Raw genomic sequence first — 14,241 nt, 5'->3', positions numbered from 1 at the left:
CTTGACTGATAATGTTGAAAATCCTTAAGGAGTTGGCTGGCCTCTTTGCATTCAGTTATTGATTTTACTCCTTTTTGTTTTTTGGCTCCACCGCTTTCTTAGTTCCCCAACCAGGGATTGAACCTGGGCCCCAGCAGTGAAAGCCCCAAGTCCTAACCACTGGACCTCCAGGGAATTCCTTGGTTTTACTTCTTTTACTCCTTTCATTGCCCCAAAAGGCAGTGTAGCTTTTTAGTTCAGATTCCTCTTTAGTAATCTTGATGAACTTTCTGTCAGTTTGAAATGATACAGTTTTGCAAAGTGTTTTATATTAATTTGTTTTTCCTTGAGGATATACTCAATCTCTACAAGGTGATGATGATGATGGCTAGCCTTTTTAGGTTAATATTCTTGAGGACCACATAATAAGTGTAAAACAGTGTATGATTTAATTCAGCTTTTCTTTCTTGGCATTAGTGAGCCATCAGTACAGTTTCTGGGGAAAAAAATGCCAATCCTTATTTATCCAGATTGAATATAACACTTAGTATTTGTTTCTTGTATTGAATGCAGGTGAACCACTGAGCACAGATGATTATTTGAGTGGCTGTCAATTCTCCCAAAGATTTCATATAATGGACACCATTCTAGATGCGTAGACAAGAAGTAAATTCATTATATAGAAGGATGCTTTAGGGTATTTGGGTTTATTTCTCTCAGGGAACCTGATTGAGAACGGCTGATCTGGGCTGTGGTCTGTTTTTGTAAGGCTCAAGAGCTAAGGATTTTAAGGGTTATGTTAAAAAAAAAAAAAAAAAGGCAGGAACAGAGACTATATATGGCCTGCAACACCTAAAATATTTACTATATAGCCTTTTACAGAAAAGGTTTGTCCAGCTCTCCTCTAAGAGGAGAATACTTAAATTTGAATCCCAGCTTCTCCTTTTTGTATCTGTTTGACCTTAGTATCTGCCTCTATAAATGGGGGATAGTAATAATACCTGTCTCATCCGGAGCCTGTGCTCCGCGGCGGGAGAGGCCACAACAGTTAGAGGCCCGCATATCGCAAAATAAATAAATAAATAAATAAAATATCCTGGGTAATAATACCTGTCTCAGAATTTTTGGGAAGATTACATAAAATAATGAATGTCAAGTTTAAAAATACAACTTTAGTGAATGTTAGCTGGCATTATTATAATTCTGTAATATGTGGTATAAAATAATGATGTTTGTATGTTGCTTTTATGAATATGGTGTTTAGCAAATAATCAAGTCTGCTCTTCTGTTGGGATGTGAAGCAATGGTAAATTGAGAACATTAGCCAGTATTTTTGGTACCATGATATTTGATACATTCTTATAGTGGGACTATCCTCTTAAAAACCATTAAGTCTGTTACCCACTAAACACCACATTTTGGTGACTGTAATTAAGTATTTCTCAAGGTATTTCTCTTTTCTTTGAATAGCACTAATTTAATTTTTTTATTTGATAATAGCTTCCTCTTATCGCTTGAGTTTTGATACCCTAGAGAAACAGTTGTCAAACCTTTTGGGTCTTAAGACCCCTCAAAAATTATTCAGTTCTTTGAAGAGCCGTTGTATTAATAATTTATTTGAAAATAACAATAATCAACCTATTACATGTTAACATTCTAGTGAAAATCATTGTTTTCCAAAACAAAAAACTTAAGTGGGAAAAGGAGCATTGTTTGTACATTTTGCAAATTCCTTTAAAGTCTGTGTTAATAGAAGATAGCTGGATCCCTGTATCTACTTTTTCATTCAACTATTGCATATGTTATTTTCGTTGAAGAAAATCTAGTCTCATACAGAAATGTTGTTGGAAAAGGGAGAAATATTTTAATAGTCTTGCAAATAACTGTGGATGTTTTTCTTGGATACAACACCAAAACTTCATGAGTGATGTTTTTTTCTTTTTAATTAATAAAGTCTGTTTTTTAGAGCAGTTTTAGGTTCACAGCAAATTGAGCAGAAAGTACTAAGAGTTTCCATATACACATAAACTCCCCACTGTAGGCATGTAGAACCACAGTGGTACATTTATCACAACTGATGAACCTACATTGACCCATCATTATCACCCAAAGTCCATAGTTTACATTAGCGTTCATTCTTGTACATTCTGTGGGTTTTGACACATGTATCCACCATTGTAGTATCGTATAGAATAGTTTCACTGCCTTAAAAATCCTCTGTGCTCTGCGTATTCATCCCCCCTTTCGCCCCAGTCCTGGCAACCATTGATCTTTTTACTGTCTCCATAGTCTCGCCTTTTTCAGAATGTTCAGAATATAGTATGTAATCTTTTCAGGTTGGCCTGTTTCACTTAGTAATATGCATTTAAGTTTCCTCCGTGTCTTTTCATGATTTGATAGCTCATTTTTTTTTAGCACTGAATAATAATTCTGTGTCTGGATATTCCACAGTTTATCCACTCACCTGAAGGACATCTTGGTTTCTTCTAAGTTTTAGCAATTATGAATACAGCTGCTAGAAACATCTGTGTACAGGTTTTTCTTGTGGACATAAATTTTCAGATCATTTGAGTAAATACCAAGGAGTGCAGTTGCTGAATCGTATGGTAGGAGTATGTTTCATTTGTAAGAAACTGCTAAATTGTCTCCCAAGGTGGCTATACCATTTTGCATTATTCTCAGCAATGAATGAGAATTCCTGTTCTTTCACATCCTCAGCAACTTTTGGTGTTCTCAGGTGGTGGTGTTTTTTTTTAATTAATTTATTTTTGGGTCTTCGTTGGGTCTTCGTTGCTGCAGGCAGGCTTTGTCTAGCTGTGGCGAGTGGGGGCTACTCTTCGTTATGGTGCGCGGGCTTCTCTTTGTTACGGTGGTGCGCGGGCTTCTCATTGCGGTGGCTTCTCATGTTGCAGACCACAGGCTCTAGGTGCGCGGGCTTCAGTAGCTGTGGCTTGCAGGCTCTAGAGTGCAAGCTCGGTAGTTGTGGTGCACGGGCTTAGTTGCTCTGTGGCGTGAGGGATCTTCCCGGACCAGGGCTTGAACCTGAGTCCCCTGCATTGGCAGGCAGACTCCTAACGACTGCGCCACCAGGGAAGCCCCTCAGGTGTTTTTTTATTTTGAGAATTTGGGTTGGTTATGTTCTACTTAAAGTTGTAATATGGAGTATTTTAAAATTTATTCTACATTTTTGTCAGTAAGAATGCCTTGTTCTAATATTTCTTGATATATGTTCCCCTTAATGGTTTTAAAGACTGTGTCATATATTATTCCAGTTCTTTATATTTGTTGTTATTAAACTACACACAGAATTTCAAGGATCAGTTCATCACTATATTGTAGGGATACTATTTAGTGTATAATATTCTTCCCAGAGATACCCGGCAGTTCTGGTGTTTTCTTTTCACTGTTATAACACACTTTTTAGTAATTGTAGATTCAAAGAACATGATATAGTAACATCTAGTACTTACTGATTACTTAGTGTCAGTCATTGGATAAATATAATTTGAGTTTTTTTCCTTAAATGTATTCATTTGTACTTACACGAACATACTAGTCTTTATTCTGCAGAGACTTCAGAGATTTTACTGGACTATTTATCTAGTCTTTTGTGCTATCTGTTACTACTCCACTCTGCATCTCTTTCTGAGCACTGGTAATAATTAGACTAAATGCTGAAGTATCCTATTGCTTTCACTTCTCTAGTCAAAAAGTCGCCACTTGTTTCCTATCTTTAAACCAGTATTTGCACATAACCGTATAACCTGTTCCTCAGCAAACTGAGAACTAAAGAAATGCCACAGTATTCTGAAAATATATCTATTAATTGGAGTTTCATTGCAGTTTTTCACTGCCACACACTTGCAGTAAAAAATGCCACTTTAACCTATGAATGCCGTTGATGACACAGAAATACTGCTTTTACTAAAACTCAGCCCTTGAGTACACATCTTGTTAATATTATATGTGATGAAATGGGAAGTATGCATAAAGCACTTACGTGATTGTTTGAGTTTGAGCTAAATTAGATGCTTTTTTTTTTCATGGAACACCGTTTTACTTGGAAGAATGTCTGACAAACTGATTATTCAGACTTTAGTATTTGACAGACATTTTCTCAAAAATGAATGAAATGAGCCTGTTATACAGGGTGGAGAGGGGAGGAAATAACAGTATTTGTTTGCCAGTGATAATATTCCAGCTTCAAGAAAAAATTAGAATTTTGGAAAACATACTATCCACTACTGTTGAGTGTGACAACTCCCCTTTAAAAACTTTTCTGATGAGATTAGTGGTCATATTAACAAACGTGATTTTTTTATTTGGTGGGATATGGTACAATGAAATATGTCTACATTGGAAGAGTCACATAATTCAGTGAAATAGTACTTTCCAAATGGCCAGTACCTGACATAAATCAAGCATAGGTCATGGATCCTTTCCAAGTGCAAAATAGGCCAATGGAGTTTTTGGTAGCAAAGATTTTATTTTTGAATTAACATATAGAAAAATTGATCATTTTTGTGTACAGTTCTAGGAATTTTACTCTATGTATAAATTTGTATACCCACCACCACATTCAAGATGCAGAATAATTCCATTATCCCAAAGAACTCCTGTATGCTCTTCTTTTGTAATTACCCCTTTCCAAACCTCTGGCAACCTCTGATCTGTTCTTCATTACTATAGTTTTGTCTTTTTGAGAATGTCATATAAATGGAATCATATATATAGAAAGTAACCATTTGAGACTGGCTTCATTCACTCAGCATAATGCCTTTGAGAGTCATCCATGTTTCAGCTATCAATATTCATTTCTATTTTAAAAAATTAAAGTTCACCATTTTAATCATTTTAAAGTGTATCATTTAGTAGTTTTTACTACACTCACAGTGTTGTACAACCATCACCACTATCAAATTTTATAGCATTTTCATTACCCCAGATACCCCATACCCATTATAGTCACTCCCTCCTTCCCCTCCCCCATCCTCTGGCAATCACTAATATCCTTTCTGTCTCTATGGGTATGCCTATTCTAGACATTCTATATAGAGTCGTATAACATATGACCTTTTGTGTCTGGCTTCTTTTAGCATATTACTTTTGAGGTTAATCCATAATACAATACATATCAGTATTACATTCCTGTATTAGTCAGCTCAGGCTGCGGTCATAAAATGTTGAATGTCTTAAACAGCAGATATTAATTTTCTCACATTCCAGATCAAGGTCCAGCATGATTGGTTTCTTGTGAGTACTCTCTTCCTGGCTTGTAGATGCCCACCTTCTCACTACGCCCTCAGATGGCCCTTTCTCTGTAATCAAGTGGGAGTCAGGGGCTCTCTCTGGTATCTCCTTTTTTATTTATATATTTTTATTTTTTATTTTTATTTTTATTTTTTTTTCAGTACGCAGGCCTCTCACTGTTGTGGCCTCTCCCATTGCAGAGCACAGGCTCCGGACGCGCAGGCCCAGCTGCCATGGCTCCCAGGCCTAGCTGCTCCACAGCATGTGGGATCTTCCTGGACCGGGGCACGAACCCGTGTCCCCTGCATCGGCAGGCAGACTCTCAACCACTGCGCCACCAGGGAAGCCCTATATATTTTTATTTTTTATTGAAGTATAGTTGATTTACAGTGTTTCAGGTATACAGCGAAGTGATTCAGTTATACATACATATATAAATATGTACTCTTTTTCAGATTCTTTTCCATTATAGGTTATTACAAGCTATATAGTTCCCTGTGCTATACAGTAGGTCCTTGTTTATCTATTTTATATATAGTAGTGTGTATCTGTTAATCGCAAATTCCAAATTTATCCCTACACCCCCTCTTTCCTCTTTGGTAACCGTAAGTTTGTTTTCTGTCTGTGAGTCTATTTCTCCTTTGTAAATAAGTTCATTTGTATCCATTTTTAAGATTCCTCTTATAAGCAATATTATGTGATATTTGTCTTTCTCTGATCTACTTCATTTAGTATAATGATATCTCTTCTTATAAGGACACTAATCCTATCAGATCAGCTCCGATTTCCCCTTAACCTTAATTAAAATAAAGTTACATTGGGGAGTTCCCTGGTGGTCCAGTGGTTAGGACTTGGCACTTTCACTGTTGTGGCCCGGGTTCGATCCCTGGTTGTGGAACTAAGATACTGCAAGCCGCACAGCATGGCCCCCCCAAAAAAAAGTTACATTGGCGGTTAGGATTTCAACATACATATGGGGAGGTACAAGCATTCAGTCTATAACAATTCCTTTCTGTTTTTTTTTTAAATTTATTTATTTTTGGCTGCGTTCTAGTTGCAGTGAGCAGCGGCTACTCTTCGTTGTGGTGCGTGGGCTTCTCATTGCGGTGGCTTCTCGTTGCGGAGCATGGGCTCTAGGCACGTGGGCTTCAGTAGTTGTGGCACACGGGCTCGGTAGTTGTGGCTCATGGGCTCTAGAGTGCAGGCTCAGTAGTTGTGGCGCATGGGCTTAGTTTCTCCGCGGCATGTGGGATCTTCCCGGCCCAGGGCTCCAAGCTGTGTCCCCTGCATTGACAGGCGGATTCTTAACCACTGCGCCACCAGGGAAGTCCAAACAATTCCTTTTTATGGCTGAATACTATTACGTGGTATGCTTAAACCCTGTTTTGTTTATCCATTCATCAGTTGCTGGACATTTGGGTGTTTCTGCTTTTTGGCTATTACAAATATTGACGCTGTGAACGTTCCTATAACAAGTTTTGTTTGAACACCTGTTTTCATTTCTCTTAGGTATATACTTGGGAGAGGAATTGCTGGGTCACATGGTAATTCTATATTTAGCTTTTTGAGGAACCATCAAACTTCCACAGCATCTGCATCATTTTGCATTCCCGTCAGCAACATGTGAGGTCCCAATTTCTTTTATCTGTTTTTTTGTTGTGTTGTAAGAGTTCTTTTTATATTCTGGATGCTGGACTCTTATCATATATGTGATTTGCGAAAATTTTCTCCTATTTTTTTCACTTTATTCATAATATTGTTTGATTCATAGAAGTTTTTAATTTTTGTGAAGTTTAGCGTTAAATATTTTGTTGTTTGTACTTTTGGTGTTATATTTAAGAATCCATTGCTACATCCAAAGTCACAAAGATTTACCCCTGTTTTCCTTTTAAGAGTTTTATGGTTTTCTCCCTTATGTTTAGATCTTTGATACATTTTGGGTTAATTTTTATATATGGTGTGAGGTCAAGAATCTAATAACTTCATTCTTTTGCATGTGGTTATCCAGCAGTCCCGGCGTCATTTGTTGAAAAGGCAATTCTTTCCCCACTGAATAGTCTTGACATCCTTGCCAAAAATCAGTTGACCATTGATGTATGGATTTACTTCGGATTCTCAGTTCTGTTCTATTGGTCTATATGTCTATTCTTGTGCCAGTACCACGCTTTTCTGATTATTGTGGCTTGTAATTGTTTTTGAAACCAGGATGTGTAAGTCCTCCAACTTCGTTCTTCTTTTTGTTCAGCTTTCTTCAAAACATGATTGTTCTGGCTGTTTTGGCTCCCTTGCAGTTTCATATGAATTTTAGGGTCAGTCTGTCAGTTTCTGCCAAAAGCATTTTGGTAGGGATTGCATTGAATCTGTAGATCAATTTGGGGATCTGTAGATCTTAACAATATTATAGACAATAACAATCTGTAGATCTTAACAATAACAATCTGTAGATCTTAACAATATTAAGCATTCTGATCTAGGAACATAGGATGTTTTTCCATTTATTTAGGACTTCTTTCTTTCAACATTGTTTTGCAGTTTTTAGTGTACAAGTCTTCCACCTCCTTGGTTAAATTTATTCCTAAGTATTTTATTCATTTTGATAATATTGGAAATGGAATTGTTTCCTTCATTTCAGATTGTTCATTGCTAGTGTATAGGTATTCATTGCTAATGTACAGAAATACAAATGATTTTTGCATGTTCTTGTATCTGGCAACCTTGCTGAACTTGTTTATTAGATCTAATAGTTTTTCTTCAGGATTTCCTATGTATAAGATCATGACATCTGTGAAGAGAGGTACTTTTACTTTTTCCTTTTCAATTCGGATGCCTTTTGTTTCTTTTTCTCTTACCTAATTGCCCTGGCTAGAACTTCCAGACAATGTTGAATACTTGGCAAGAGTGAATATCCTTATCTTTTTCTCATCTTAGTGGGAAACTTTAAATCTTTCACCACTGAGTATGTTAGCCGTGAGTTTTTCATAGATGCTCATCATCAGGTTGTAAAATCTTCTTTCCGTTCCTAGGTTGTTGAGTATTTTTACCATGAAAGGGTGTTGGAATTGGTCAAATGCCTTTTCTGTGTCAGTTGAGATGATCATGTTATTTTTTCCCCTTTCATTCTGTTAATAAGGTGTTTAGTTTTTTTTCAGTTGGTTGATTTTTATGTGTTGAACCACCCTTGCACTTCTGGGATACATCCATGGTCCATAGTTCTCTTAATATGCTGCTGAATTTTGTTTGCTATTATTTTGTTGAGGATTCTTGCATCTATATTCATGAGAGATATTGGTCTGTAGTTTTCTTGTGATGTTTTTGTCTTTGGTATCAGGGTAACACCAGCCTCATGGAATGAGTTAGGAAGTATTCCTCTTCTATTTTTTGGCACAGTTTGAGAAGAATTGTTATTTCTTCTTTAAACGTTTAGCAGAATTCATCAGTGAAGCCATATGACCCTTGACTTTTATTTGTCAGAAGTTTTTTAAATTACTGTTTTAATCTCTTTGCTTTTACTAGATCTATTATGTTTTTTATTGTTGAGTCAGTTTTGGTAGTTTATTTCTAGGAATTAGTCCATTTCATCTGTGTTATCTATTTGTTGGCATACTCTTGTTTGTTATATATTTTGTAATACTTTTTATTTCTGTAAAGTCAGTAGTGATGCTCCCACTTTCATTTCTGATTTTAGTAAATTGAGTCGTCTCTCTTTAATTTCTTGGTCAGTCTAACTAAAGGTTTGTCATTATTGTTATTCTTTTCAAAGAAGTTTTAGTTTCACTGATTTTCTGTTTTTCTATTTTCTCACTTTAAAAAATCTCCACCCAAATCTTTATTATTTCTTTTCTTCTGCTTGCTTTGCATTTAGTTTCTTCTTTTTCTAGTTCCTTAAGTGTAGAAGGTTAGGTTACTGATTAGTGATATTCTTTTTTTTAATATAGGCGTTTACAGATATAAATTCCCCTCTGAGCACTGCTTTAGCTGCATCCTGTATATTTTGGTATGTTGGTTTTTTTTTTTTTTAATTCTTCTCAAAGTATTTTCTAATTTTCTTTCTTTTTTATTTTTATTTTTGGCCACACCATGAGGCTTGTGGGATCTTGGTTCCCTCACCAGGGATCAAATTTGTGCCCCCTACAGTGGAAGTGTGGAGTCCTAACCATTGGACCACCAGGGAATTCCCAAGTATTTTCTGTTTTTCATTGTGATTACTTCTTTGACTCACTGGTTAAAAATGTGTTGTTTAATTTCTACATATTTATGAATTTCTCAGTTTTCCTGTTATTGATCCCAGTTTCTTTACATTATTGTTGGAGAAGATATTTTGTATGATTACTAACTTTTTAAATTTATTGAGACCTTTTTTTGTGGTTTAACATGGTCTACCCTGGAGAATGTTCCATGTGCACTTGAAAAAATGTATATTCTGCTCTTGGTGGGCTATGTATGTCTTTCAGGTCTACTTGATTTATAGTGTTGCTCAAGTTTTCTGTTTCCTTTTTATCTCTTAGTTTCATTTGTTATTGAAAGTGGGATGTTGAAGTCTACAACTATTATTGTTGAACTTTTCCTCCTTTCCACTCTGTCAGTTTTGCTTCATATATTTTGGGCTTGGTTGTTAGGTGTATTTATATTTTAAATTGTTAAATCTTTTTTTTTTTAAATTATGGTATAGTTGATGTACTTCATGAGTTTAAGGTGTACAGGATAGTAATCAGAATTTTTAAAAGTTATATTTCATTTATAGTTATTGTTAAATCTTCTTGGTAAATTGATTTTTATCATATAATGTCCTTCTGTGTCTATTGTAACAAGTTTTATCTTAACATTTATTTTGTCTGATACTAGTATATCCACTTCATTTTTCTTTCAGTTGCTGTTTTCATGGACTTTTTCTTTTCTTTCATTTTCATCCTCTTTATGTCTTTGAATCTAACATGAGTTTCTTGTATACAGCATATAGTTGGATCATGTTCTTTTCTTAAATCCATTCTGCCCATCTCTGCCTTTTATAGGAGAGTTTAATTCATTTACATTTAATGTAGTTACTGATAAGGAAGGATCTTTGCCATTTTGCTGTTTGTTTTCTACATATCTCATGTCACTTTTGTTCTTTGGAAGTCTTCCATTACTGCGTTCTTTTGTGTTATATACATATTTTCTAGTGTACCATTTTGATTCCTTTCCCACTTCTTTTACTGTACAGTTTTTAGTTATTTTCTTAGTGTTTGCCCTGGGGATATATATATATATATAATGTCTTAATTAATAACAACTTAGTTTCAGTAGTATTACAAAATACTTTGCTCCTATGTAGCTGTGTCCCTCGTCTTTAGGTTGTTATTGTATTGTCGCAGATTACATCTTTATACATTGTATGCCCATCAACATAAACTTTTGATTATTTTTGTATGTAGCTGTCTTTTTAATCACATAAGGAAAAAAAAGGAGTTACAAACCAAAATACAACCCCTCTCCCTTTCTTCCTTTCCCAAACATTTTATGATATAGTGCTTCTGTTATGCTTTCAGATACTATTCTAAACAGTTTGCAGATATTTACTTAATTATCTTAATTTTTTGAGATCAAAACAATTTTATAGCCAAGGAAGGTGAGACATAAAGAAGACAAATAACTTGCCCAAGGCCATAGAACTGTTATAACACACAGTCAGAAATTTGAACCTAGGTAATCTGGCTCCAGAATCCATGTTCTTAACTACTACTAGTCTCTTACTTCCTGGAGTATGTAAAATTCAGTTGGATACATGAAACATATGCATTTGTGTTGAAAATTCAAGACAGATAAAGCAAAGGATACTAGGAGTCAGTTGGGAGGAAAGATAACTTTGGAGCTATGTCCTTGAAAACCAAGCAGGATCAAGACTCTCGAGATTTGAGAGAAGACCGTTTTAGGCAGAAGAAACAGGGTGACGTGAGGGACTGAGATAAGCAAAAGCAAGGTGTATTTGAGAAACAGAGTACTTCCAGTTGAGTGTGCTTGAAGGACATTTGGAGAGGATGTTGAAAAGGTTCACTTTAGGAAGGATTTAAAAGCTAGACTTCATAGTTTGGAATCTACTCTGCAGGCATTAGGTAATCATTGAATACTGTTGAGCAGAGAGAAACTATAAAGAATTTACTTTATATGTAAAGATTATATAAATCTGAAGGCTAGCTCAAACTTTAATTTTAAAATTTCTAAAACATGGTGAAGCTTATTCCATTGGGGGCCAGATTGAAGTTTGATATTTTGTACTGCCATATATTAAGGTATGTTGGAGATGTGTTATAAAGTAATGATTTTTTAAATTTGCAAATTAGATATGTTTAAGGAAATGTGTTTGGTTTTATCAAAAGGGATATGCTTCCTTTCAAAATCATCTCTTGTATGAGAGGTAGGGTGGTGTAATATGCATTTAATTACATGCCATATACAGTAGTTCAGATCAGCAGTGTTTTTTGAGTCCTTATGAAACCAGCGTGTTTGCCAGATGATGGAAGTATAACCATAAATAAGACGTCATATTTTCAGTCTCTTTTCCTTCCTAATTGGTGAATGTTGGAATGCTCTAGTATTCAGTCTTCTTTGTCCTTTCTTTTTTTCTTTTGTTCATATTCTTTTCCTTTATAGTTTATTACAAGATACTGAGTATAGTTCCCTATGCCATACAGTAGGACCTTGTTGTTTATCTGTCTTATATATAGTAGTTTGTATCTGCTAATCCCAAACTCCTAATTTATCCCTCCCTCACCCCCTTTCCCCTTTGGTAACTATAAGTTTGTTTTCTATGTCTGTGAGTCTGTTTCTGTTTTGTAAATAAGTTCATTTGTATCTTTTTTTTTTTGATTTCACATAAGTGATATCATATGATATTTGTCTTTCACTGGCTTACTTCAGTTAATATGATAATTTCTAGTTCCATCCATGTTGCTGGAAATTTCTTTTCTTTTTTTTTTTTTTTAACAGCAAGTAGAACTCTTTTTATTTAGTTGTTTGTTTGTCACGCCTGACAGCATGCAGGATCTTAGTTCCCCAACCAGGGATTGAACCGATGCTCCCTGAAGTGGAAGTACAGAGTCCTAACCACTGGACCACCAGGGAATTCCCCACATTTCATTCTTTTTTATGGCTGAGTAGTATTCCGCTGTATATATATGCCACATCTTTGTTCATTCATCTGTCAATAGACATTTAGGTTGCTCCCATGTCTTCGCTGTTGTAAATAGTGCTGCTGTGAACATTGTGTGTGTGGGGGTGCATGTATCTTTTCAAACTAGAGTTTTGCCCATATATATGCCCAGGAGTGGGATTGCTAGATCATATGGCAACTCTGCTTTTAGTTTTTTAAGGAATCTCCATACTGTTTTCCATAGTGGCTGTACCAACTTACATTCCCACCAGCAGTGTAGGAGGGTTCCCTTTTCTCTACACCCTCTCCAGCATTTAATTTGTGGACTTTTTGATGATGGCCATTCTGACCAGAGTAAGGTGATACCTCATGGTAGTTTTGATTTGCATTTCTCTAATTAGCAGTCTTGAGCATCATTTCATGTGCTTATTGGCCATCTGTATGTCTTCTCTGGAGAAATGTCTATTTAGGTCTTCTGCACATTTTTTGATTGGGTCCTTTTTATCTGCCCTCATTGAGTGGATAAGATCTCATCTAGTTCTAAGGCTTTATATTCTGTCTGTACTTTGATGATTTCCAGTTTTATATCCCTGATCCCAGGGATCAAACTCACCTATCCAGTTGTTTCCTGCATACATCCACTTTGATTTGCAAGAGACAAGTCAGACTTAATGTGTCCAAAACTGAACTAGATTTGTCTCTGTCCAGCCTGTTTCTCCTCCAGTCTTCTCTTAGAAAGTTACATTACCATTCACCCAGCTCTTGACCAAAAAAAGCCTAAGTGTCCTTTCCCTCATTCTACATCTACTGCATCATCAAAGCAAATTGGTTTAATCTTCAATATATACTCTATATTCTGTCACTACTTTCTACCTCCATTACTGCCATTCCGGTTTAAGTCACCATTTTCTCTTGCCAAGGCTATTGTAATAATAGTCTCATTATAATGTTTTACTTATAATCAGTTATCTGTGCAGCCACCTGGTAAACTTAAACAGTATAAATCTGATCACATTACTTCCACCACTACCCAAATGTGTAAAGCTAGTGGATTTCTCTTAAGTTCAAACGTCAGATCGTCTCACCATAGCCTCTGTGATCTTGCCTCTAGAGCTCTGATCTCATGTTCTGCTTTCCATTTTATTCACTTTGCTCAGACCATACCAACTTTCTTGCTGTTTCTCACATATACCATACTTCATACCATTTACTGCTTCAGTACTGTTCCCTCTGCCTAGAACGTTCCTTTGTCTTGGATATCTAAATGGCTTGCTCACTCCATTCAGTGCTCAAAAATTCAGCCTCCTAGAGTCTTTTCCAGTCTGCTGTATTCTTCTTTGACCAGTTCTTCTTTTACTTACCTTCACCACATATTATTCATTATCATCGTCATCATTATTTATATCATTTGTCTCCTCTGCCAGAATTAAAGTTCCAAGATAAGAACTTTTGTCTGTGTTGTTCACAGCTGCATTCTAGTGACTGACTCATAGTAGACACTCAATAAATAGAAATAAATAAGTATCTATAGTCTATCAAGGACAGAAGGCTCAGCAACAACAACTTTTCTAAAAGGCAATAGAAATCGCTGATCTCTCATATAATATTTTTAGTATCTGAGAAAATATGTAATGACAAAAGGCTATTATGAATTCAATAATGCTTTTTAAAGAAATAATGCATTTTGTTCATAGCAAAAAAATGCATTTAGAAAAGCAGTGACTCAATGTGCAAGCACATTTTTATTTAATTTACAAACAGTGCTTATGTATGTGGACGTACTGACCTTGTAATGACTGAGTTCCTCTAAGGAATTGTGGCCCACAGATTGTGAACTCCTGATATAATTGACCTATTCCTAATCAGCTTCAGATTTGCATTTAAAT

At 35.6% G+C, this 14,241-nt stretch overlaps 1 protein-coding gene across 13 annotated transcripts in view; it reads left to right on the top strand.

Annotated features, from left to right (window-relative positions):
- Positions 1–14,241, top strand: part of LCOR (ligand dependent nuclear receptor corepressor) — a 136,425-nt gene that overhangs the window by 36,016 nt on the left and 86,168 nt on the right. For 4 of the 13 annotated variants that reach the window (XM_073794129.1, XM_073794133.1, XM_073794127.1 and 1 more), the window contains exon 3: positions 6,739–6,852. The exons of the other annotated variants lie outside the window; for them this stretch is intronic. The gene's annotated coding sequence lies outside the window, so the exon portion shown is untranslated. The remainder of the gene's footprint in view (positions 1–6,738; positions 6,853–14,241) is intronic. 13 annotated transcript variants of the gene reach the window in all.

Source organism: Tursiops truncatus, chromosome 16 (genome assembly GCF_011762595.2).
Source record: "Tursiops truncatus isolate mTurTru1 chromosome 16, mTurTru1.mat.Y, whole genome shotgun sequence".
In the NCBI taxonomy this organism is placed as follows: domain Eukaryota; kingdom Metazoa; phylum Chordata; class Mammalia; order Artiodactyla; family Delphinidae; genus Tursiops; species Tursiops truncatus.
The sequence above is the reverse complement of the archived record's forward strand: the minus strand, read 5'-3'. Positions and strand labels throughout refer to the sequence as shown.